Genomic DNA, 23,087 nt, shown 5'->3' with positions numbered 1-23,087 from the left:
CTGGCCATGGCAGAACACTGACATTCCTGTCTTGCAGGAAATCACGCACAGAACGAGCAGTATGGCTGGTGGCATTATCATGCTGGAGGGTCATGTCAGGATGAGCCTGCAGGAAGGGTACCACATGTGGGAGGAGGATGTCTTCCCTGTAATGCACAGAATTGAGATTGCCTGCAATGACAACAAGCTCAGTCCGATGATGCTGTGACACACCGCCCCAGACCATGACGACCCTCCACCTCCAAATCGATCCGGCTCCAGAGTACAGGCCTCGGTGTAATGCTCATTCCTTCAATGATAAACACGAATCCGACTATCACCCCTGGTGATACAAAACCACAACTCGTCAGTGAAGAGCACTTTTTGCCAGTCCTGTCTGGTCCAGCGACGGTGGGTTTGTGCCCATAGACAACGCTGTTGCAGGTGATGTCTGGTGAGGACCTGCCTTACAACAGGCCTACAAGTCCTCAGTCCAGCCTCTCTCAGCCTATTGCGGACAGTCTGAGCACTGATGGAGGGATTGTGTGTTCCTGGTGTAAATTGGGCAGTTGTTGTTGCCATCCTCTACCTGTCCCGCAGGTGTGATGTTCGGATGTACCAATCCTGTGCAGGTGTGTTACATGTGGTCTGCCATTGCGAGGACGATCAGCTGTCCGTCCTGTCTCCCTGTAGTGCTGTCTTAGGCGTCTCACAGTACGGACATTGCAATTTATTGCCCTGGCCACATCTGAAGTCCTCATGCTTCCTTGCAGCATGCCTAAGGCACGTCCACGCAGATGAGCAGGGACCCTGGGCATCTTTCTTTTGGTGTTTTTCAGAGTCAGTAGAAAGGCCTCTTTAGTGTCCTAAGTTTTCATAACTGTGACCTTAATTGTAAGCTGTTAGTGTCTTAACGACCGTTCCACAGGTACATGTTCATTAATTATTTATGGTTCATTGAACAAGCATGGGAAACAGTGTTCAAACCCTTTACAATGAAGATCTGTGAAGTTATTTGGATTTTTACGAATTATCTTTGAAAGACAGCGTCCTGAAATAGGGACGTTTTTTTTTTTGCTGAGTATAGAATTTTTTTCAGTTTAGGTTTATACTAATGCCAACTTGTTGAATGTTTTATGATCATTATGTCCCTTTCTTTTACTGCTTTGTGGTGCTTCGTAATACAACTTCCGGTATTGAAGAGATCGCTGTTAACCAATCAATGAGCACCATGATTGAGACGTGGCAGCACAATGGCGGACAGGAAGAAGTTAATTGAAAAAAACGTTGTAGGGGATAAACAAATGGGAAATGTTTGCACAACGTCGTCTAGCAAGGACATATGGCCTGGCCTTGCTGCTGTTCCAGTTTCAACTGTTCTGCCTGCGGCTATGGAACCCTGACCTGTCCACCGGACGTGCTACCTGTCCCAGACCTGCTGTTTTCAACTCTCTAGAGACCGCAGGAGCGGTAGAGATACTCTTAATGATCGACTATGAAAAGCCAACTGACATTTACTCCTGATTATTATTTGACCATGCTGGTCATTTATGAACATTTGAACATCTTGGCCATGTTCTGTTATAATCTCCACCCGGCACAGCCAGAAGAGGACTGGCCACCCCTCATAGCCTGGTTCCTCTCTAGGTTTCTTCCTAGGTTTTGGCCTTTCTAGGGAGTTTTTCCTAGCCACCGTGCTTCTACACCTGCATTGCTTGCTGTTTGGGGTTTTAGGCTGGGTTTCTGTACAGCACTTCGAGATATTAGCTGATGTACGAAGGGCTATATAAAATAAACTTGATATTGATTGATATCAAGATACAGAGACAATATTTGCATGATTTTGAATCTGCTCACAGACTTCGGGAGTGAGGTTGGTATAATAATGGTTTTACACACAATCTAATCCAGCTACAGTAGCGTCGATCACTGCAAGAGAGATGCCCACGAGATGTGCAGCATATATTAATGTCAAATATGTCAAATATTAAATTATACAATGTTCAAAGAATGGTTTCACTGTATCTTGCTTGCTTCTCGGCAGCACAGTAGGCTGCTAGCTACTACTAACTAGCTTGCAGTAGCAGTGTTTACATTTGCCAGAAGATAACGACTCTACTGTTACACATCTTTACACTGAGCTGCACTGGGGTCGGAACTTAATCATGGTTACATTAAAAGACTGCATGGAGACGGTGGGAGATATGGATCAGAAAACGTACCTCAATGCAGGGATGGGATATGCCACTGTACTCCAAATTGTACTTTTATCCACACGGCTCCATTGAGAAGATAAAATACTGCCAGTTTCTTCTGGAAACTGCCATTTCGTCTTCATCCTAGCTAGCAGTAGCCATCTCAGCCTTTTTTATCATCATTTTGGAATGGCAGTGTCAGACAATCAGCACCTTTGTTGTTCAACATGACGTGCCATTCCAAAATGGTACAATTTGGAGTACAGTGGCATATCCCATCCCTGCATTGAGGTACATTTTCCGGTCCATATCTTGCGCCGGCTCCACGGTGTCTTAATGTAACCATGATTGCGTTCCGACCCCAGTGCAGCTCAGTGTATACAAGCTTAAAGGTAGGGCCGGTATCTTCTGCCAATGTTTACATATAGACTACTAGCATGCTGTAGCAGTGTTTACATATAGACTACTAGCTGGCTGTAGCAGTGTTTACATATAGACTACTAGCTGGCTGTAGCAGTGTTTACATATAGACTACTAGCTGGCTGTAGCAGTGTCTACATATAGACTACTAGCAGTGTTTACATATAGACTACTAGCTGGCTGCAGCAGTGTTTACATATAGACTACTAGCTGGCTGTAGCAGTGTTTACATATAGACTACTAGCTGGCTGCAGCAGTGTTTACATATAGACTACTAGCTGGCTGTAACAGTGTCTACATGTAGACTACTAGCTGGCTGTAGCAGTGTTTACATATAGACTACTAGCAGTGTTTACATATAGACTACTAGCTGGCTGTAGCAGTTTTTACATATAGACTACTAGCAGTGTTTACATATAGACTACTAGCTGGCTGTAGCAGTGTTTACATAGATTTCCTATATCTAGCAGGCTAAATGCAACAAAGTCACAATTCATGCAGCAATGTAACAAATAATAGTAATTTTAGCAAATAGGCTAATTGTAGTATTAACTACCTTTGCTTGTTATTTTTGTTTTTTTAGCCCTGAAAATAATATACAGTTTATAGCCTTAGTAGCTTACAGCAAAAATTGTGTGAATTAATTTGGGAGAAGTAAGGAAATAGCTATCCAATTCAAGCAGATTTGTGATGATTTATTTTGCTCACCTGTCTTCAGCAGCACATGTTCAAACTACAGGTAGACCACAGTCTCAAAACGATGTGCTGACAGGTGCACAAATGGATGCTGGCTTTCAGTGTTGTCAGATGTGAAATCTGAAGTGTCGAAAATTAAGGATGCAAGTACCAATGCAACACTTCTGTCAGTGTATATACAGTATATATTTTTTTTAAATGGTGTTCATGCATTTCTATGTATTCTTAGTTTTTTCTTCTTTGTGTCCTATTAGTTCATTGATGTAGAAAGTGTATGTTGATTGAGACTTCACCGTCCACTCCCCATAACGTATTTCTTATCCTGTTTCCTTTCTTTACTGTTGTAACGGCTTTCTTCCTGGGGTGAAGGAGAGGACCAAAATGCAGCGCGGCTAGTGTTCAACATGATTTAATAAAGAAGAGACAATAACGTGAACACTATACAAAATACAAAATAACAAATGTGAAAACCGAGAGAGTCCTATCTGGTGCAAAACACAAAGACAGAAGACAACCACCCACAATCCCCAACACAAAACAAGCCACCTATATATGATTCTCAATCAGGGACAACGATTGACAGCTGCCTCTGATTGAGAACCATATCAGGCTGAACACAGAAACAGACAAACTAGACACACAACATAGAATTCCCACCCAGCTCACGTCCTGACCAACACTAAACAAGAAAAACACATAAGAACTATGGTCAGGACGTGACAGTACCCCCCTCCTGAGGTGCGGACTCCGAACGCACCCCTAAACCTCAAGGGGAGGGTCTGGGTGGGCATCTGTCCGCGGTGGCGGCTCTGGCGCAGGACGAGGACACCACTCCACCATTGTCTTTGTCCCCCTCCTTAGCGTCCTTTGAGTGGCGACCCTCGCCCCCGACACTGGTCTAGGAACCTTCACAAAGGTCCCCCCTAGATAGAGGAGACAGCTCAGGACAGAGAGGTAGCTCAGGACAGAGAGGTAGCTCAGGACAGAGAGGTAGCTCAGGACAGAGAGGTAGCTCCGGACAGAGATGGCTCGGGACAGACGGGCGGCTCAGATGGCGCTGGGCAGACGGATGGCTCAGATGGCGCTGGGCAGACGGATGGCTCAGATGGCGCTGGGCAGACGGATGGCTCAGATGGCGCTGGGCAGACGGATGGCGCAGATGGCGCTGGGCAGACGGATGGCGCAGATGGCGCTGGGCAGGCGGGCAGTGCAGGCGGCGTTGAGCAGGCAGGCAGTGCAGACGGTGCTGGGCAGACGGATGGCTCAGATGGCGCTGGGCAGACGGATGGCGCAGACGGTGCTGGGCAGACGAGCAGTGCAGGCGGCGTTGGGCAGACAGCCGACTCTGACCTGCTGAGGCGCACAGTAGGCCTGGTGCGTGGTGCCGGAACTGGTGGTACCGGACTGGAGACACGCACCTCAGGGCTAGTGCGGGGAGCAGGAACAGGGCACACTGGACGCTCGAGGCGCACTATAGGCCTGGTGCGTGGTACCGGCACTGGTGGTACCGGGCTGAGGGCACGCACCTCAGGGCGAGTGCGGGGAGAAGGAACAGTGCGTACAGGGCTCTGGAGACGCACAGGAGGCTTGGTGCGTGGTGCCGGAACTGGAGGTACTGGGCTGGAGACACGCACCACAGGGAGAGTGCGTGGAGGAGGAACAGGGCTCTGGAGACGCACTGGAAGCCTGGTGCGTGGTGTAGGCACTGGTGGTACTGGGCTGGGGCGGGAAGGTGGCGCCGGATATACCGGACCGTGCAGGCATACTGGCTCCCTTGAGCACCGAGCCTGCCCAACCTTACCTGGTTGAATGCTCCCCGTAGCCCGTCCAGTGCGGGGAGGTGGAATAACCCGCACTGGGCTGTGTTGGCGAACCGGGGACACCATTCGTAAGGCTGGTGCCATGTACACCGGCCCGAGGAGACGTACTGGAGGCCAGATATGTTGAGCCGGCTTCATGGCACTTGGCTCAATGCTCAATCTAGCCCGCCCAGTGCGGGGAGGTGGAATAACCCGCACCGGGCTATGCACACGTACAGGATACACCGTGCGCTCTTCCGCATAACACGGTGTCTGCCCGTACTCCCGCTCTCCACGGTAAGCATGGGAAGTGGGCGCAGGTTTCCTACCTGCCTTCGCCACACTACCCTTTAGCCACCCCCCCCCCCCCAAGACATTTTTGGGTGAGCCTCTCGGGCTTCCAGCCGCTCTGCCTTGCTAGCGCCTCATAATGCCGCCTCTCCGCTTTCGCTGCCTCCAGCTCCGCTTTGGGGCGGCGACACTCCTCTGGCTCTGCCCAGGGTCCTTTCCGTCTAGGATTTCCTCCCATGTCCATTCCTCCTGGTACCGCTGCTGCTGTCGCTGCTGCCCGTTTCCACGCTGCTTGGTCCGGGTTAGGTGGGTGGTTCTGTAACGGCTTTCTTCCTGGGGTGAAGGAGAGGACCAAAATGCAGCGCGGCTAGTGTTCAACATGATTTAATAAAGAAGAGACAATAACGTGAACACTATACAAAATACAAAATAACAAATGTGAAAACCGAGACAGTCCTATCTGGTGCAGAACACAAAGACAGAAGACAACCACCCACAATCCCCAACACAAAACAAGCCACCTATATATGATTCTCAATCAGGGACAACGATTGACAGCTGCCTCTGATTGAGAACCATATCAGGCTGAACACAGAAACAGACAAACTAGACACACAACATAGAATTCCCACCCAGCTCACGTCCTGACCAACACTAAACAAGAAAAACACATAAGAACTATGGTCAGGACGTGACAACTGTCAGTATCAGACAACCTGAGGGTACTGGTGGAGGCAGAAGACCAGTCCACATCTTCAAAAAAGCAACCTATCAGAGGGCAACAAGAAATAAACGATTACCACAGTCTCATCTGATGGGGAGATGACCGTAGACTCTTAGCCCGTTCTACCTGCATCTCAGCCAACCAGGCCAGAGCTAGAGGAGGAGGGCAAGTTGCAAGTGATGGCCTCATGTCGCAGGCTGATGATCTCAGCGTTCAGATCATAGCCAACAAATCAGAGGTGAGTGATTGTAGCTTTTGTCATTGGTCAGCTCCGCTCAGCTGTACTGAAGCTGCTGTTTATACAGGAGTATTCCTATTCTCTGCTAAAGCTAATGAATAATGATAAGTAATCGCCTCTGAGTGTGCAGCACACTTTGCAAAAACATAGTAGTGAATCAAATGCTTGATCAAGACCTCATGATAAGCCAGTTTAGCACAGAATAAAGGATCCTTCAGAGTGCTGCTGTCAGGGAACTTGTGTGTGTTTGTGTGGTCGCCGACTGCAGTGCGGTGGCAGTAGCAGGAGGACTTTGAGAGAGGGCCAGGCCATTCATAGATGATGAAGTGGATGCTCATTACTTTAGAGAGATTGCATGTGGATGACGGACAAGAGGATGTCAGGGCTTGTATTTCATTGTATATTTGTTTTGGTAGCAAAAAGAAACAGGATTTGTAGTGCAATTGAACATTTTTGGTATTCCGAATGTGAATAAATGTCATGTGCTGTTTGGATGAGAACGATCCTTCCCCCTTTGCTTGGCCCTGGCTTATTACCATTTGTATTTGTATTTATTATGGATCCCCATTAGCTGCTGCCAAGGCGTTTGCGCTTGAAACTGGATTTTAAAGAGTTAAACTTCACATAGACTGAAATGGACTGTGGTTTGATTTCAATAGCTCATCAATCCAGCCCTGTCACCCCTCTCTCTCCAACTATGTCTCCTCTCCTCCTCTACTACTATAGACTGATAGGTGGATATCTGCATTTATAGAGCACAAGCCACTGGAGATCAATGAAGACAAGGTGAGGGACTTTTGCAACGTGATCGACTGAAATCAGGGTAAGAATTGGAGTGAGGTGTGGGGTGAGGAGAGGTGTGGGGAGAGGTGTGGGGAGAGGTGTGAGTGAGGTGTGGGGAGAGGTGTGGGGTGAGGTGTGGGGAGAGGTGTGAGTGAGGTGTGAGTGAGGTGTGGGGAGAGGTGAGGTGTGGAGTGAGGTGTGTGGGGAGAGGTGTGGGGTGAGGTGTGGGGAGAGGTGTGGGGTGAGGTGTGGGGAGAGGTGTGAGTGAGGTGTGGAGTGAGGTGTGGAGTGAGGTGTGTGGGGTGAGGTGTGGAGTGAGGTGTGTGGGGAGAGGTGTGGGGTGAGGTGTGGGGTGAGGTGTGGGGAGAGGTGTGAGTGAGGTGTGAGTGAGGTGTGGGGAGAGGTGAGGTGTGGAGTGAGGTGTGTGGGGAGAGGTGTGGGGTGAGGTGTGGGGAGAGGTGTGAGTGAGGTGTGGAGTGAGGTGTGGGAGAGGTGTGGAGTGAGAGGTGTGAGTGTGAGATAGGGATGCAGCTTAAGCTCCACCCTCTTCAACATACACTACCGTTCAAAAGTTTGGGTCACTTAGAAATGTCCTTGTTTTTGAAGGAAAGCACTTTTTTGTCCATTAAAATAACATCAAATTAATCAGAAATACAGTGTAGACATTGTTATTGTTGTAAATAACTATTGTAGCTGGAAACGGCTGATTTTTTATGTAATATCTACATAGGCGTACAGAGGCCCATTATCAGCAACCATCACGATTGTGTTCCAATGGCACGTTGTGTTAGCAAATCCAAGTTTGACGAGTTTCAGAACAATTTTTTTTTTTTCTGGCGATTTTGACCCGGTAATCGAACCCACAAATGCTGATGCTCCAGATACTCAACTAGTATAAAGAAAGCCAGTTTTATTGCTTCTTTAATCAGAACACCAGTTTTCAGCTGTGCTAACATAATTGCAAAAGGGTTTTCTAATGATCAATTAGCCTTTGAAAATTATAAACATTGATTAGCTAACACAACGTGCCATTGGAACACAGGAGTGGTGGTTGCTGATAATGGGCCTCTACGCCTATGTAGATATTCCCTTAAAAATCTGCCATTTCCAGGTACAAAATTAATTTACAACATTAACAATGTCTACACTGTATTTCTGATCAAATTTATGTTATTATAATGGACAAAAAAATGTGCTTTTCTTTCAAAAACAAGGACATTTCTAAGTGACCCCAAACTTTTAAACGGTAGTGTACGTACAGTTGAAGTCAGAAGTTTACATACACTTAGGTTGGAGTCATTAAAACTCATTTTTCAACCACTCCACAAATTCTTGTTAACAAACTATAGTTTTGGCAAGTCGGTTAGGACATCTCCTTTGTTCATGACACAAGTAATTTTTCCAACAATTGTTTACAGATTATTTAACTTATAATTCACTGTATCACAATTCCAGTGGGTCAGAAGTTTACTTACACTAAGTTGACTGTGCCTTTAAACAGCTTAAAAAATTCCAGAAATGATGTCATGGCTTTAGAAGCTTCTGATAGGCTAATTGACATAATTTGAGTCAATTGGAGGTGTACCTCTGGATGTATTTCAAGGCCTACCTTCAAACTCAGTGCCTCTTTGCTTGACATCATTGGGAAATCAAAAGAAATAAGCCAAGACCTCAGAAAAAAAATCTGGTTCATCCTTGGGAGCAATTTCCAAACGCCTGAAGGTACCACGTTCATCTGTACAAACAATAGTGCGCAAGTATAAACACCATGGGACCACGCAGCCGTCATACCGCTCAGGAAGGAGACGCGTTCTGCCTTCTAGAGATGAAAGTACTTTGGTCCGAAAAGTGCAAATCAATCCCAGAACAACAGCAAAGGACCTTGTGAAGATGCTGGAGGAAACGGGTACAAAAGTATCTATATCCACAGTAAAAAGAGTCCTATGTCAATATAACCTGAAAAACCGCTCAGCAAGGAAGAAGCCACTGCTCCAAAACTGCCATAAAAAAGCCAGAATACGTTTTGCAACTGCACATGGGGACAAAGATCATACTTTTTGGAGAAATGTCCTCTGGTCTGATGAAACAAAAATAGAACTGTTTGGGCATAATGACCATTGTTATGTTTGGAGGAAAAAGGGGGAGGCTTGCAAGCCGAAGAACACCATCCCAACCGTGAAGCACGGGGGTGGCAGCATCATGTTGTGGGGATGCTTTGCTACAGGAGGGACTGGTGCACTCCCCAAAATAGATGGCATCATGAGGGAGGAAAATTATGTAGATATATTGAAGCAATATCTCAAGACATCAGTCAAGAAGTAAAGCTTGGTTGCAAATGGGTCTTTCAAATGGACAATGACCCCAAGCATACTTCCAAAGTTGTGGCAAAATAGCTTAAGGACAACAAAGTCAAGGTATTGGAGTGGCCATCACAAAGCCCTGACCACAAAGCCCTGACCTCAAAGCCCTGACCTCAATCCTATAAAAAATGTGTGGGCAGAACTGAAAAAGTGTGTGGGAGCAATGAGGCCTACAAACCTGACTCAGTTACACCAGCTCTGTCAGGAGGAATGGGCCAAAATTCATCCCAACTTATTGTGGGAAGCTTGTAGAAGGCCACCCGAAACGTTTGACCCAAGTTAAACAATTTAAAGGCAATGCTACCAAATACTAATTGAGTGTATGTAAACTTCTGACCCACTGGGAATGTGATGAAAGAAATAAAAGCTGAAATAAATCCTTCTCTGTACTATTATTCTGACATTTCACATTCTTAAAATGAAGTGGTGATCCTAACTGCCCTAAGACAGGGAATTTTTACTACGATTAAATGTCATGAATTGTGAAAAAGTGAGTTTAATTGTATTTGGCTAAGGTGTATGTAAACTTCCGACTTCAACTGTATCAACAAATTGGCGAGGGAACGAGAACAGTCTGCTGCACCATGCCTCACCCTACTAGAATCTGGAGTCAATGTTGATCTGGTGCTTCTGTCACCAACCAAGGAGGGCCTACAGCAGCACCTATATCTTCTGCACAGTTTCTGTCAAACCTGGGCCCTGACAGTAAATCTCAGTAAGACAAAAATAATGGTGTTCCAAAAAAGGTCCAGTTGCCAGGACCACAAATACAAATTCCATCTAGACACCGTTGCCCTAGAGCACACAAAAACATGAAGCCTAAATATCAACGCCACGTGTAACTTCCATAAAGCTGTGAACAATCTGAGAGACAAAGCAAGAAGGGCCTTCTATACCATCAAAAGGAACATCAAATTTGACATACCAATTAAGATCTGGCTAAAAATACTTGAATCAGTTATAGAACCCATTGCCCTTTATGGTTGTGAGGTCTGGGGTCCACTCACCAAGCAAGAATTCACAAAATGCTACAAACACCAAATTGAGAATCTGCATGCAGAGTTCTGCAAAAATATCCTCTGTGTACAATGTAAAACAGCAAATAATGCATGCAGAGGAGAATTAGGCTGATACCCGCTAATTATCAAAATCCAGAAAATAGTCATTAAATTCCACAACCACCTAAAAGGAAGTGATTCCCAAACCTTCCATAACAAAGCCATCACCTACGGAGAGATGAACCTGGAGAAGAGTCCCCTAAGCAAGCTGGTCCTGGGGCTCTGTTCACAAACAGACTCCACAGAGCCCCAGGACAACAGCACAATTAGACCCAACCAAATCATGAGAAAACAAAAAGATAATTACTTGACACATTGGAAAGAATTAACAAAAAAACTGATCAAACTAGAATGCTATTTGGCCCTAAACAGAGAGTTCACAGTGGCAGAATACCTGACCACTGTGACTGACCCAAACTTAAGGAAAGCTTTGACTATGTACAGACTCGGTGAGCATAGCCTTGCTATTCAGAAAAGCCACCGTAGGCAGACCTGGCTCTCAAGAGAAGACAGGCTATGTGCATACTGCCCACAAAATGAGGTGGAAACTGAGCTGCACTTCCTAACCTCCTGCCAAATGTATAACCATATTAGAGACACATATTTCCCTCAGATTCCACAGACCCACAAAGAATACAAAAACAAATCCAATTTTGATAAACTCCCATATCTACTGGGTGAAATACCACAGTGTGCCATCACAGCAGCAAGATTTGTGACCTGTTGCCACAAGAAAAGGGCAACCAGTGAAGAACAAACACCATTGTAAATACAACCCATATTTACAATGCCTTCGGAAAGTATTCAGACCCCTTGACTTTTTTCACATTTTGTTACGCCTTATTATAAAATGGATTACATTTTTTTAAATCTGCAGCATTCTACAAACAATACCCCATAATGATAAAGCGAAAACAGGTTATATTATTTACATAAGTATTCAGACCCTTTGCTATGAGACTCGAAATTGAACTCAGGTGCATCCTGATTCCATTGATCATCCTTGAGATGTTTTACAACTTGATTGGAGTCCAACTGTGGTAAATTCAATTGATTAGATATGATTTGGAAAGGCACACACCTGTCAATATAACGTCCCACAGTTGACAGTGCATGTCAGAGCAAAAACCAAGCTATGAGGTTGAAGGAATTATCTTTAGAGTTCCAAGATAGGATTGTGTCGAGGAACAGATCTGGGGAAGGGTACCAAAACATTTCTGCAGCATTGAAGGTACCCAAGAACACAGTGGCCTCCATCATTCTTAAATTGTCTCAAATCTCAAACTGAGCAATTGGAGAAGGGCCTTGGCAGGGAGGTGACCAAGAACCCAATGGTGACTCTGACAGAGCTCCATAGTTCCTCTGTGGCGATGAGAGAAACTTCCAGAAAGACAATCATCTCTACAGTACTCCACCAATCAGGCCTTTATGGTAGAGTGGCCAGACGGAAGCCACTCAGTAAAGGGCACATGACAGCCCTCTTGGAGTTTGCCAAAAGGCACCTAAAGACTCTCAGACCATGAGAAACAAGATTATTTGGTCTGAATGTTAAGCGTCACGTCTGGAGGAAACCGGTCACCATCCCTACGGTGAAGCATGGTGGTGGCAGAATCATGCTGTGGGGATATTATTCAGCGGCAGGGACTGGGTGACTAGTCGTGATCAAGGCAGAGAACGGAGCAAAGTACAGAGAGATCCTTGATGAAAACCTGCTCCAGAGTGCTCAGGACCTCAGACTGGGATGAAGGTTCAGCTTCCAAAAGGACAATGTCCCTAAGCACACAGCCAAGACAAAGCAGGAGACGCCTCGGGACAAGTCTCTGAATGTTCTTGAGTGGCCCAGCCAGAGCCCAGACTTAAACCCGATTGGACATCTCTGGAGAGGCTTGAAAATAGCTGTGCAGCAATGCTCTTCATCCAACCTGACCAAAGAAGACACGAGGCTATAATAGCTGCCAAAGGTGCTTAAGGTGCTTAACTCAACAAAGTACTGAGTAAAGGGTCTGAATACTTATATACATGTGATATTTTCATTTGTAATAAATTAGCAAACATTTCAACAAAAAACAAATTGTTTTGGCATTATGGGCTATTGTCTGTAGATTGATGGAGAAAAAACGATATAATCCATTTTAAAATAAGGCTGTAACGTAACAAAATGTGGAACAAGTCAAGGGGTCTGAATACTTTCCGAAGGCATTGTATGTTTATTTTTTTCCTTAACTATTCGCTACAACACTGTATATAGACATAATAGGACATTTTAAACGTCTTTATTATTTTGGAACTTGTGTGAGGGTAATGTTTACTGTTAACTTTTTATTATTTATTTCACTTTTGTTTTCCATTTCACATGCTTTGGCAATGTAAACATATGTTTCCCATGCCCATAAAGCCTCTTGAATTGAATTGAGAGAGAGTTGGGTGCCGGGTAGCGAGGCTGTGACAGCACACAGATTGGCAATGTTTGGGAGAGTGCTGATTTCCAGACTGAACTGTTGTAATAGTGAGACTGAAGTAGCTAACACCCTCCTTAGCTGTCCCCAAATAAGGACCAGCTTTGTCCAGCTGCTTTGAACATTAGAGACAAGTTAGTTGTTGTTTTCTTTTATCAATCGATGATGTGAAATGACAGTTACAGAAGTGAACAAGTCACATGGACAGTTCAGTCACATGCGCTGATTACTACAGGTGTAGACCTTACAGTGAAATGCTTACTTACAAGCCCCTAACCAACAATGCAGTTGAAAAAAGACAGATAAGAATAAGAAATAAAAGTAACAAGTAATTAAAGAGCAGCAGTAAAATAACAATAGCGAGACTATATACAGGGGGTACTGGTACAGAGTCAATATGCGGGGGCACCGGTTAGTTGAGGTAATATGTACATGAAGATAGAGTTATTAAAGTGACTATGCATAGATGATAACAACAGAGAGTAGCAGTGGTGTAAAAGAGGGGGGAGGGCAATGCAAATCGTCTGGGTAGCCATGTGATTAGGTGTTCAGGAGTCTTTTGGCTTAGGGGTAGAAGCTGTTTAGAAGCCTCTTGGCGCTCCGGTACCGCTTGCCGTGCAGTAGCAGAGAGAACAGTCTATGACTAGGGTGGCTGGAGTCTTAGGCAATTTTTAGGGCCTTCCTCTGACACCGCCTGGTATAGAGGTCCTGGATGGCGGGAAGCTTGTCCCCAGTGATGTACTGGGCCGTTCACACTATCCTCTGTAGTGCCTTGCAGTCGGAGGCCGAGCAGTTGCCATACCAGGCTGTGATGCAACTAGTCAGGATGCTCTCGATGGTGCAGCCGTAGAAACTTTTGAGGATCTGAGGACCCATGCCAAATCTTTTCAGTCCCCTGAGGGGGAATAGGTTTTGTCGTGCACTCTTCATGACTGTCTTGGTGTGCTTGGACCATGTTAGTTCGGTGATGTGGACACCAAGGAACTTGAAGCTCTCAACCTGCTCCACTACAGCCCCGTCGATGAGAATGGGGGAGTGCTCGGTCCTCTTTTTCCTGTAGTCCACAATCATCTCTTTTGTCTTGATCACGTTGAGGGAGAGGTTGCTTCCCTGGCACCACACGGCCAGGTCTCTGACCTCCTTATAGGCTGTCTGGTCATTGTCGGTGATCAGGCCTACCATTTTTGTGTCATCAGAAAACTTAATGATGGTGTTGGAGTCGTGCTTGGCTGTGCAGTTATGAGTGAACAGGGAGTACAGGAGGGGATTGAGCACGCACCCCTGAGGGGCCCCTGTGTTGAGGATCAGCGTTGCGGATGTGTTACCTACCCTTACCACCCGTCAGGAAGTCCAGGATCCAGTAGCAGAGGGAGGTGTTTAGTCCCAGGGTCCTTAGCTTATCGATGAGCTTTGAGGGCACTATGGTGTTGAACGCTGAGCTGTAGTCAATGAACAGCATTCTCATATAGGTGTTCCTTTTGTCCAGGTAGGAAAGAGCAGTGTGGAGTGCAATAGAGATTGCGTCATCTGTGGATCTGTTAGGGCAGTATGCAAATTGGAGTGGGTCTAGGGTTTCTGGGATAATGGTGTTGATGTGAGTCATGACCAGCCTTTCGAAGCACTTCATGGCTACAGACATGAATGCTACGGGTCATTAGTCATTTAGGCAGGTTACCTTATTGTTCTTTGGCACAGGCCCTATGGTGGTCTGCTTAAAACATGTTGGTATTACAGACTCGGACAGGAAGAGATTGAAAATGTCATTGAAGACACTTGCCAGTTGGTCAGCACATGCTCGCAGTACACATCCTGGTAATCTGTCTGGCCCTGCGGCCTTGTAAATGTTGACCTGTTTAAAGGTCTTACTCACATCGGCTGCGGAGAGCGTGATCACACAGTCTTCCGGAACAGCTGGTGCTCTCATGCATGTTTCAGTGTTATTCCCTGGACGTGAGCATAGAAGTAGTTTAGCTCATCTGCTAGGCTCGTGTCACTGGGCAGCTCTCGGCTGTGCTTCCCTGCCACATCCGACGAGCGTCTGAGCCGGTGTAATAAAGCAAAAATTAAAGCAGGAAGCACCAGTGACTAGATCAATAAAAAAGTGGTCAGATGAAGCAGATGCTAAGCTACAGGACTGTTTTGCTAGCACAGACTGGAATATGTTCCGGGATTCCACCGATAACATTGAGGAGTACACCACATCAGTCATTGGCTTCAACAATAAGCGCATCGATGACGTCGTCCCCACAGTGACCATACGCACATACCCCAACCAGAAGCCATGGATTACAGGCAACATCTGCACTGAGCTAAAGGCTAGAGCTGCAACTTTCACGGAGCAGGACTAACCCGGAAGCTTATAAGAAATCTCGCTATGCCCTCCGATGAACCATCAAACAGGCAAAGCGTCAATACAGGACTAAGATCGAATCGTATCGGTGGAATCCCGGAACATATTCCAGTCTGTTGAAGAGTACACGTTGAAGAGGTTTTTAAAGGTGGAGGGCGGAGGAGGGGATGGTTGAGGATGGGAGATGTTGCCTCAGTAATGGCCTACAGTGCATTCGGAAAGTTTTCGGACCCACATTTTACAGCCTTATTCTAAAATGGATTAAATAATTTTTTCCCCTCATCAATGACAAATCCAAAACAAGTTTTATTTATGCATTACAAATAAAAACAGACATATTACATTTAAAAAAGTATTCAGACCCTTTACTCGGTACTTTGTTGAAGCACCTTTGGCTGCTATTACAGCTTCGTGTCTTCTTTGGTATGATGTTACAAGCTTGGCACACCTGTATTTGGGGAATTTCTCCCATTCTTCTCTGCAGATCCTCTCAAGCTCAGTCAGGTTGGATGGGGAGTGTCGCAGCACAGCTATTTTCAGGTCTCTCCAGAGATGTTCGATCAGGTTCAATTCCAGGCTCTGGCTGGGCCACTCAAGTACATTCAGAGACTTGTCCTGAAGCCACTCCTGCATTGTCTTGGCTGTGTGCTTAGGGTCGTTGTCCTGTTGGAATGTGAACCTTTGCCCCAGTCTGAGGTCCTGAGCGCTCTGGAGCAGGTTTTCATCAAGGATCTCAATGTACTTTGCGCCGTTCATCTTTCCTCGATCCTGACTAGTCTCCCAGTATCTGCCGCTGACAAAAAATCCCCACAGCATGATGCTGCCACCACCATGCTTCACCGTAGCGATGGTTTTAGCCAGGTGATAGCGGTGCCTGGTTTCCTCCAGACATGATGCTTGGCATACAGGCCAAAGAGTTCATTCTTAGTTTCATCAGACCAGAGGATTTTGATTCTCATGGTCTGAGAATCCTTTAGATGCCTTTTGGAAAACTCCAAGAGGGCTGTCATGTGTCTTTTACTGAAGAGTGGCTTCTGTCTGGCCACTCTACCATAAAGGCCTGATTGGTGGAGTGCTGCAGAGATGGGAGAACCTTCCAGAAGTACAACCATCTCCTTAGATGAGCTCTGTCAGAGTGACCGTCAGGTTCTTGGTCACCTCCCTGACCAAGGCCTTTCTCCCCCGATTGCTCAGATTTGGCCGGGCAGCCAGCTCTAGGAAGAGTCTTGGTGGTTCCAAACTTCTTCCATTTAAGAATGATAGAGACTACTGTTCTAGGGGACATTCAATGCTGCAGACATGTTTTGGTACGCTTCCCGAGATCTGTGCCTCATGGTTTGCATTTTGCTCTGACATGCAGTGTCAACTGTGGGACAGGTGTGTTCCTCTCCAATCAAGTTGTAAAACCATCTTAAGGATGATCAATGGAATCAGGATCCACCTGAGTTCAATTTCGAGTCTCATAGCAAAGGGTTTGAATACTCTTGTAAATAATGTTTGTCTGTTTTTTTATTTTTAATAAATTCGCAAACATTTCTAAAAACCTGTTTTCACTTCGTCATTGTCAGTGGTGTAAACTACTTAAGTAAAATACTTTAAAGTACTACTTAAGTAGTTTTTGGGGTTTCTGTACTTTCCTTTACTATATATATATTTTTGATAACTTTTACTTCACTACATATCTAAAGAAAATAATCTACTTTTTACTCCGTTCATTTTCCCTGAGACCCAAAAGTACTCATTACATGTTTTATGCTTAGCAGGGAAGGAAAATGGTCCAATTCACACACTTATCAATTGAACATCCTTGGTCATCTCTACTGCCTCTGATCTGGTGGACTCACTAAACACAAATTCTTCGTATGTAAATAATGTCTGAGTGTTGGCGTTTGCCCCTGGTTATCCGTAAAAATATAAATATGAAAATTGTGCCATCTGGTTTGCTTAATATAAGGAATTTGTAATGATTTATACTTTTACTTTTGATACTTAAGTACATTTAAAACCAAATACTTTTAGACTTTTACTCAAGTAGTATTTTATTGGGTTACTTTTACTTGAGTAATTTTCTATTAAGGTATCTTTACATTTACTCAAGTATGATAATTGGGTACTTTTTCCACCATTGGTCATTATGGGGTATTGTGTGTAGATAGAGGAAAACATTTATTTCATCCATTTTAGAATACGGCTGTAACGTAACATTTTTGGCAAATAGTGAAGGGGTCTGAATACTTTCCGAATGCACTGTATAATATGGTCTATAATCTCATTTTAATAGGTAACATACAAAGATTAAAGTAAAGTGGCATGGCAGACTGCAGTGGGTGGTGCATTAAAATACTTTCATGGTTGGGGTGAGGGTGGGAAGGCTATGTTTTATAACTTTCATTCCTGGCCCTTTCATTTCTTTCAGAGTTGCATGCACAAGTGACCAAAGACATCAGTGTCTCAGGTGAGTTGTGTTATAATGCCTTTCCTATGTCTCATACATTCTCCTTCCATTACATTCGAGTTCCAAGCAGTGTTTCTACCTCCTGATCCAAAATGTATATATAAACTGAAATTGAAAATGTTCACTTCAATGTCAAGAAATTGCCTGGACTAAATTGTTCAAAATTCTAATTTGGTTGGAGGCAAGTGAGGCTCATTTACTGTGTAATTTATCTCACCTGTGGTAGTTGCAGGTGCCTACAGAGTAAAGATAAAATTCAACCAGTTTTGAAAAGAGAAAACGGAACATTCTGCTCCGTAGACGGGTTGCCTGACAACGTCACAAAAATGATGCACGCACATTGATGTGGCCAGAAGCCGCCTTATGATTGAATGGTCAAATAACTAGCAACAATGACAAGAAGCTGTCATGTGGAGAATCATAAGGGGCTCGTTGTATCTCGTTATTGATACCGTGTCTTGTTTTGATTTTTTTTGACTGATTTCAATGTTTGCTAATATGGCAAACATTTGCTAGCTAGCAAACAAACAAATGTAACAATGTATTTGTGAGACAGCAAGTGCTCATTGTGCAAATGTATTTATGTTTTCAAAAAACATTTGGAGAGTAAATATATTTTACATGTCGTCAACACTGTCGGTTTTGCCCCATAGTTGCATACGTGCTGGTTTAGTTGCTAAACAACCCGTCTATTACACTCCATTGTAAAGTGCAAGGGTGCCAATCAGCGGAGGCTGCTGAGGGAGGACATCAGATAATAAAAGCTGGAACAGAGCGAATAGAATGGCATCAAACACATGGACACCATGGAAACCATGTGTTCTGATGTATTTGATACCATTCCGCTCCAGACGTTACCACAAGCCCGTCCTCCCCAATTTAGGTGCCACCAACCTCCTGTGGTGCCAATATATTTGACCGTAACTGTATGAGGATATACTTGTAGGTCTACGAAGAGGTGCACCGGGAATGACTGTTCTTGTTCTTATCTCCCATGTTGGCAGCCTGCGGTCTGTCGGAGCTGGATGGGAAGATTAGTGCGGTCAAAACAGCCCTACTGAAAAGGATGGGGGAGTTTGGGCTGGTAGCGTATGTCACAGTATCCCCTCTGATCCCCAACCTTTGACCTTCACACACATACCACCACTTTGGGCAACAGACTAGAGGAGGAGAATCAAAGCTTTACCGTTGAGATGTGGATACCTCCCCGCTGTTGAATGCTGCCATAGTTTTATTGAGTACAATGATTGGAACCGAAGGTCTTCGTCAGGCTGCAAGATCCTACCTTGTAGAAGACCTGTATATCCTACATTGTAGAAGACCTGTAGATCCTACATTGTAGAAGACCTGTAGATCCTACCTTGTAGAAGACCTGTAGATCCTACCTTGTAGTAGACATGTAGATCCTACCGTGTAGAAGACCTGTAGATCCTGCCTTGTAGAATACCTGTAGATCCCACCTTGTAGAAGACCTGTAGATCCTACATTGTAGAAGACCTGTAGATACTACCTTGTAGAAGACCTGTAGATCCTGCCTTGTAGAAGATCTGTAGATCCTACCTTGTAGAGCCCTCTAGATCCTGCCTTGTAGAAGACCTGTAGATCCCACCTTGTAGAAGACCTGTAGATCCTACATTGTAGAAGACCTGTAGATACTACCTTGTAGAAGACCTGTAGATCCTGCCTTGTAGAAGACCTGTAGATCCTGCCTTGTAGAAGACCTGTAGATCCTGCCTTGTAGAAGATCTGTAGATCCTACCTTGTAGAGCCCTCTAGATCCTGCCTTGTTGAAGACCTGTATATCCTGCCTTGTAGAAGACCTGTATATCCTACCTTGTAGAGCCCTCTAGATCCTGCCTTGTAGAGCCCTCTAGATCCTGCCTTGTTGAAGACCTGTAGATCCTGCCTTGTAGAAGACCTGTAGATCCTACCTTGTAGAAGACCTGTAGATCCTACCGTGTAGAAGACCTGTAGATCCTGCCTTGTAGAAGACCTGTAGATCCCACCTTGTAGAAGACCTGTAGATCCTACCTTGTAGAAGACCTGTAGATACTACCTTGTAGAAGACCTGTAGATCCTGCCTTGTAGAAGACCTGTAGATCCTGCCTTGTAGAAGATCTGTAGATCCTACCTTGTAGAGCCCTCTAGATCCTGCCTTGTTGAAGACCTGTAGATCCTGCCTTGTAGAAGACCTGTATATCCTACCTTGTAGAGCCCTCTAGATCCTGCCTTGTAGAGCCCTCTAGATCCTGCCTTGTAGAAGACCTGTATATCCTACCTTGTAGAGCCCTCTAGATCCTGCCTTGTAGAGCCCTCTAGATCCTGCCTTGTTGAAGACCTGTAGATCCTACCTTGTAGAGCCCTCTAGATCCTGCCTTGTTGAAGACCTGTAGATCCTGCTTTGTAGAGAACTGTAGATCCTGCTTTGTAGAGAACTGTAGATTCTACCTTGTAGAGACCTGTAGATCCTGCCTTGTAGAGACCTGTACAGTAGATCCTGCCTTGTAGAGACCTGTATATCCTGCCTTGTAGAGACCTGTAGATCCTACCTTGTAGAGACATTTAGATCCTGCCTTGTAGAAGACCTGTAGAGCCCTCTAGATCCTGCCTTGTTGAAGACCTGTAGATCCTACCTTGTAGAGCCCTCCAGATTCTGCCTTGTAGAGACCTGTAGATCTTCGTTATCAACATTGTACTCCATATAACTTCTGGATAATTCAACAGTGTGTGGTTATGTACAGTTGAAGTCGGAAGTTTACATGCCCTTAGGTTGGAGTCATTAAAAGTCGTTTTTCAACCACTCCACAAATTTCTTGTTAACAAACTATAATTTTGGCAAGTCGGTTAGGACATCTATTTTGTGCATGACACAAGTAATTTTTCCAACAATTGTTTACAGACAGATTATTTCACTTAGAATTCACTGTATCACAATTCCAGTGGGTCAGAAGTTTACAAGCACTAAGTTGACTGTGCCACAAAATGATGTCATGGCTTTTGAAGCTTCTGATAGGCTAATTGACATAATTTGAGTCAATTGGAGGTGTACCTGTGGATGTATTTCAAGGCCTACCTTCAAACTCAGTGCCACTTTGCTTGACATCATGGGAAAATCAAAAGAAATCAGCCAAGACCTCAGAAAATAAATTGTAGACCTCCACAAGTCTGGTTCATCCTAGGGGAGCAATTTCCAAACGCCTGAAGGTATCACGTTCATCTGTACAAACAATAGTACGTGAGTATAAACACCATGGGACCACGCAGCTGTCATTCCGCTTAGGAAGGAGACGCGTTCTGTCTCCTAGGGATGAACATACTGTGGTGCGAAAAGTGCAAATCAATCCCAGAACAACAGCAAAAACGAGTCCTATATCGACATAACCTGAAAGGCCGCTCAGCATGGAAGAATCCACTGCTCCAAAACCGCCATAAAAAAGACAGACTACGGTTTGCAACTGCACATGGGGACAAAGATCATACTTTTTGGAGAAATGTCCTCTGGTCTGATTTAAACAAAAATAGAACTGTTTGACCGTAATGACCATTGTTATGTTTGGAGGAAAAAGGGGGATGCTTGCAAGCCGAAGAACACCATCCCAACCGTGAAGCATGGGGGTGGCAGCATCATGTTGTGGGGATGTTTTTCAGCAGGAGGGACTGGTGCACTTCACAAAATAGATGGCATCATGAGGGAGGAAAATGAAGTAGATATATTGTGGCAAGATCTCAAGACATCAGTCAGGAACTTAAAGCTTGGTCGCAAATGGGTCTTCCAAATGGACAATGACCCCAAACATACTTCCAAAGATATGTCAAAATGGCTTAAGGACAACAAAGTCAAGGTATTGGAGTGGCCATCACAAAGCCCTGACCCCAATCCCATAGAAAATGTGTGTGCAGAACTGAAAAAGCGTGTGCGAGCAATGAGGCCTACAAACCTGACTCAGTTACACCAGCTCTGTCAGGAGGAATGGGCCAAAATTCACCCAACTTATTGTGGGAAGCTTGTAGAAGGCCACCTGAAATGTTTGACCCAAGTTAAACAATTTAAAGGCAATGCTACCAAATACTAATTGAGTGTATGTAAACTTCTGACCCACTGGGAATGTGATGAAAGAAATAAAAGCTGAAATAAATCCTTCTCTCTACTATTATTCTGACATTTCACATTCTTAAAATAAAGTGGTGATCCTAACTGACCTAAGACAGGGAATTTTTACTAGGATTAAATGTCAGGAATTGTGAAAAACTGAGTGAATTTGGCTAAGGTGTATGTAAACTTCCGACTTCAACTGTATACATCTTTCATGACTTAACTTTTAGGATCTTGTTCCTGCATTAATCTGAACTGCATATTGTCAACCGGAAACCCTGAAAATATCAAGGTGGGAGAACAGTTATTCTAGTACTTATTCATTTATCTTTCCCTGTTGTGTTGTTAAGTGTATTATACAACGGGTGGGCCTAATCCTGAATGCTAATTAGTTAAAACTGCTTTCCAGCCGGTGTCTATTCCACAAGTTACCAACAGCTAAATCTATGATGTTAAAATTTAATCTATTTACTCTACAATCTGACTGTGGAATCCACCGTCCCATCAGCCCATCAACCCTGTAACATGATTTTTCAATTTAAATGTTTCATTTAACAAGGCAATGATTGTTTTGTAAATAAAATATATTTTTTCATTTGGCAAACATGTTGAAGGGGACTTTGATTCATGATTCTAATCACACACACTGTACATGAAAGTGTTACACCAGCCTGGTCACCAAGTCAGTACTCAATGTATATCCATATCTGAGGACATCGGGAGAGGATGTGGAAACTGAGCGCTGTTACCTTAAAAGGTTTCAGTTTTGGTAGGGCTTTGTGGAGGGGGATGGTGGATGGTTGTAAACATCTCCCTCTGATTCTAAAGGTTGCGAGTTTCGAATCCAGTAATGAAAAGCTTTTTTATATATATATATTTGAGTTTTAAGCCTGTCCCAAACCTTAACCATTCAGAGTTGATGCATCATCTTAAGAATGTTGAGTTGATGCTCTAACTTAACCATAAAAACATCTGCATTTGACGTTTGGAACAACTTTGAAATTTGATGTTTGAGAAACATGGGTTGAACGTCTAAATCTGAAGCAGAGCTGGTAGGTTACACACACACACACACACACACACACACACACACACACACACACACACACACACACACACACACACACACACACACAGTGTCAGATACACACACACACACACACACACACACACACACACACACACACACA

Source organism: Salvelinus namaycush, chromosome 28, assembly GCF_016432855.1.
Source record: "Salvelinus namaycush isolate Seneca chromosome 28, SaNama_1.0, whole genome shotgun sequence".
In the NCBI taxonomy this organism is placed as follows: Eukaryota; Metazoa; Chordata; class Actinopteri; order Salmoniformes; family Salmonidae; genus Salvelinus; species Salvelinus namaycush.
This window is presented reverse-complemented; position numbering follows the sequence as displayed.